This window comes from Triticum dicoccoides, chromosome 2B (genome assembly GCF_002162155.2).
Source record: "Triticum dicoccoides isolate Atlit2015 ecotype Zavitan chromosome 2B, WEW_v2.0, whole genome shotgun sequence".
Taxonomy (NCBI): domain Eukaryota; kingdom Viridiplantae; phylum Streptophyta; class Magnoliopsida; order Poales; family Poaceae; genus Triticum; species Triticum dicoccoides.
The window spans coordinates 625,574,576-625,579,010 of NC_041383.1; the positions used below are offsets into that span (position 1 = coordinate 625,574,576).

At 42.5% G+C, this 4,435-nt stretch overlaps 1 pseudogene; it reads right to left on the reverse strand.

The window, feature by feature from the left end:
* Positions 1-471: 471 nt before the first annotated feature.
* The window catches only part of LOC119361059, a 5,867-nt pseudogene continuing 1,903 nt past the window's right edge, over positions 472-4,435 (reverse strand).

A 4,435-nucleotide genomic window follows, 5' to 3' on the forward strand; every position in this document is an offset into this window, starting at 1 on the left:
TTTTTTTGCCTGCGTGGGTTGGGTGGGTAGGGAGACGAAAATTAACCAACGAAAGTGGTGAGGCGAAATAAAACCAGCGAAAAATAACCGGCGGATTATTCACCAACTGCTTCATTAGGAGTAGAGATATATGGAAAGAAAAATGCGTGTCAAGGCACAAACAAGTGAAAGAAACGCGTTGTCGATCAAGAGAAATTGTCTATACAGTCTCATGTCTGCGGGAGTAGATGTAACATATGCTTTACACTATATCAGATTCATACGCAAAATGATGTTCATACAATAGCACAATTTTCTGATAACCCAGTTTTGCCCAAATACTATAGCGTTGCAGTGAACACAAGTGATATCTTTAGTTGAATTTGGATTTTGGAACAAACGAATTTCACCACAGGTGTTGTACTGGCAAGAAAACTGAATTCATAAACCACAATTTACTTTGCAGTTTGTATTTGGTCACACGCTGCAAGCCAGCGTCAGAACAATTAGAAATTCAGCTAACCAAAGCACAGGAAACGGTGCTAGTATTTCAGTTACCTCTTGACAGGCCCAAAAGCACGGCACCCCATGACGAGCAGATCGGCCTTGAGCTCGGCCGCCACCTCGCAGATCTTCTGTCACACCCAATATGCGACCGTATCCAAAAGGAACTCGAAGGTCCCACCAAGGATAGACCCGCATATTGAAACGCTTTTGCAAGGTGGATATCATTACATCAACATTACATAATAGATGGGGATACATACATAAGGCATACAATGCCACATGAATACAACATCACAATACATAAGAGTAACATCTGACTACGGATGAAACACAAATAGAAACTCAAACGACATCCACCCTGCTAGCCCAGGCTGCCTACCTGGAACCTATCCCCTGATCGAAGCAGAAGAAGAACTCAACGCAAGCAAGCATCGCTCTCGCGTCATGATCATCGCATAACCTGTACCTGCAACTGTTATTGTAGTAATCTGTGAGCCACAAGGACTCAGCAATCCCATTACCATGGGTATCAAGACTAGCAAAGCTTAAAGGGAATGGAAGGGGTAAAATGGTGAGACTGCAGCAACAAGTAAGCATATATGGTGGCTAACATACGCAAATAAGAGCGAGAAGAGAGCAAGCGGAACGGTCGTCAGCTAGTAATGATCAAGAAGTGATCCTGAACTCCTACTTACGTCAAACATAACCCAGAAATCGTGTTCACTTCCTGGACTCCGCCGAAAAGAGACCATCACGCCTACACACGCGGTTGATGCGTTTTAATTCGTATCTGGTGTCAAGTTATCTACAACCGGACATTAACAAATTCCCATCTGCCTATAACCGCAGGCACGGCTTTCGAAAGTTTATACCCTGCATGGGTGTCCCAACTTAGCCCATGATAAGCTCTCGCGATCAACGAAGGATATACCTTCTCCCAGGAAGACCCGATCAGACTCGGAATCCCGGTTTACAAGACATTTCGACAATGGTAAAACAAGACAAGCAAGACCTCCCGCTGTGCCGACAAATCCCGATAGGAGCTGCACATATCTCGTTCTCAGGGCACACCGGATGAGCAAGACGACGGGTTGGCATAGACCCTGGTTGCCCAGGGGGCGCCGGACATCGCTCGGTTTGGACCAAAACTTAGACAAGCACTGACCCGGGGGGTAAAATAAAGATAACCCTCGAGAGCGCGACTCCCAAGGGAAAAAGGGCTAGGTGAGGCAAATGGTAAAACCAATGTTTGGCCTTGCTGGAGGAGTTTTATTCATAGCGAACTGTCAAGGGGGTCCCATAAATCACCCGACTGCGTAAGGAACGCAAAATCCGGGAACATAACACCGGTATGACGAAAACTAGGGCGGCAAGAGTGGAACAAAACACCAGGCATAAGGCCAAGTCTTCCACCCTTTACCAAGTATATAGATGCATTAATAATATAAGAGATATTGTGATATCCCAACATAATCCTGTTCACCATGGAGCAATCTTCAACTTCACCTGCAACTAGCAACGCTATAAGAGGGGCTGAGCAAAGCGGTAACATAGCCAAACAACGGTTTGCATAGGAAAGGTGTCAAAGGTTAGAGGTTCATGGCAATTTGGGAGGCTTGATGAGCAAAAGATAGGTAACGCAGCATAGCGATAGAACGAAGCAACTAGCATAGCAATGATAGTAGTGAGGTCCAGGGTAGCGGTCATCTTGCCTGAAATCCCACAAGAAAGAAGAACGAGTCCATGAAGAAGACGAAGCCACGAAGACGAACCAAGCGTAGACGAATGAATCCTCATGATCGCAACAAAACGGGAACTATCGAGAAGAAGCACACTACATAGTAAACACACCACACAAGAACAAGGCATGATGCACAACCGAGCATGATGCAAGACAAGACTACATGAAGCTACTCATGGTAAGAGATGATGCAAACAAGAGCAACACATCAAGACAAGTTTAAATGAGGCCGGGAACAACATATAACAATTCCGGTAAGTCCTCATATGCATATTTCGAAATTGGTCCAGATCTAAACAAACCTTATGTTCAAGTTGTTAAATAGCAAGTTAAGATGAACCAATATGATCTACACGAGATTCTAGTCAAGTTACATATAAAGTTCATTTAGTTCGGAGCTACGGCCTAGAAGATATGAGCAAAACAAGTCAAGCATGGCATTGGTGCAAAATGCATACAAACATCAAGCAAACACACCAAAACAAGTATGCAACATGATAATATGGAACTATATGCAAAATCAAGCAAGTTTCATATAGAGCACACTCAAAACGGAGCAACGGTTCAACACACACACATTAAACAAGTCATAGCAACAATCTGTCCAAAACAGCAACTAGGCATATTGCAAGCATCAAAACAACATGCTACAGTACCACAATATGAAAACAAAAGGCATGGGCATGATGTACAGGTAAAGCATTACAAAACATGAACAGTGAGCTATCTCCAGAAATCACTAGAACATCCTCAAAAACACATGGTAAGATTGCAAATAATAACAATTCAGACTTTGCAGAAAATAACATCAGGTTGCAATGTTTAGAGCTATCAAACAACATGTTACAGGAACTTATAATGGCAAAAAAAGGCATGGCATGAATCTATTAATTGCATAGATCAAAAGTCCCTTACTGACCATAAGCCAAAAAGGATCAGAAAATATGATGGCACCCACGTAAACATGGCAAGTTATAATACAGATTCATACATGGCAGGAACATAATTATGAAGGCATGTTGATGAGCTTGTGCAACTCACTACAGAGCAAAACATGGCATGGCAAGGCACCCAACAGTAAGAAGACATGTTTGTGAAGCTAAGCATGGCAATATCAAGGACATAGGGCGCATGGATCACTAGAAAAACACATGGCAACAACTGAACTTAATGTTAACAGGCTGACAGCAACATTATCAAGCAACTTTGGAGCAAGTTATGAACAAGCTACAGCAAGCTATAATTGCAACCAGGGGCATGAATGGATATAGCATGACATGTAGAACAAAACACATTTAATGAACATCTTCAGATTATGCATAGAATGATTTGTAGCAGCAGGTTTACATAGCATCGCGAAATAACATATTCAGCCTAGCAAAATAGCAACAACAAGTACACTACTTAACAAGCTCGATTCACTCACCACAAGTCATTGCATGACAAGATAAGCATAGCATCAGCAAGAAGACATGTTTATGAAACAAACCAAGGTAAGAACAAGTTCATAGCATGCAAGAATCAATTACAACAACCTCGGCAAAATTGAATAACATGTAAACAATCTGCCAGGAAACATTTTGAAGCAAAAGTAGAGCACGAAACTGACATGCTAGACTACTCCATAATTGCAAATAAGGGCACGAATGGATAGAGCATAACCATATGTTCAAAACACCCTTACTGAAGTATCTCAAAATATGCATGGATCTCTCTGTAGCACCAAGTTTACATGGCATCAAAATAACAGCAGAACGGGGACAAATCAGCAACATCACGATGCCTAGTTTGCATGCTTGTGCTAGTCACCACATTGATCACAAAAATACATGACAAACACCACTGTAAAGATGGCATGACATAGATCAAAACACATGTAGACATCAACCTCATAGGATGCACACATCAATCATGGCAAAAATGACAAATGAGCTCGTTCTGTTAACAGACAGCAGAAAACATTGTGAAGCACTCTTGCAACGATGATTCAGGCATCTAGATGACCTCAAATGAATATGGTGCAATGGAATGAAATGATGTACTCGTTGAGGCGAACAAATTTACATATTACACGCACAATACGGAGCAACGGATGCAGAGATACGGCATGATGAACCTGGCATGATAATGACAAAAATCTGGGACTTACACGATTTGGACCTCGGGGGGAAAGTCAACGGGCGGATCTCGCCGGAGTTGACGGGGACG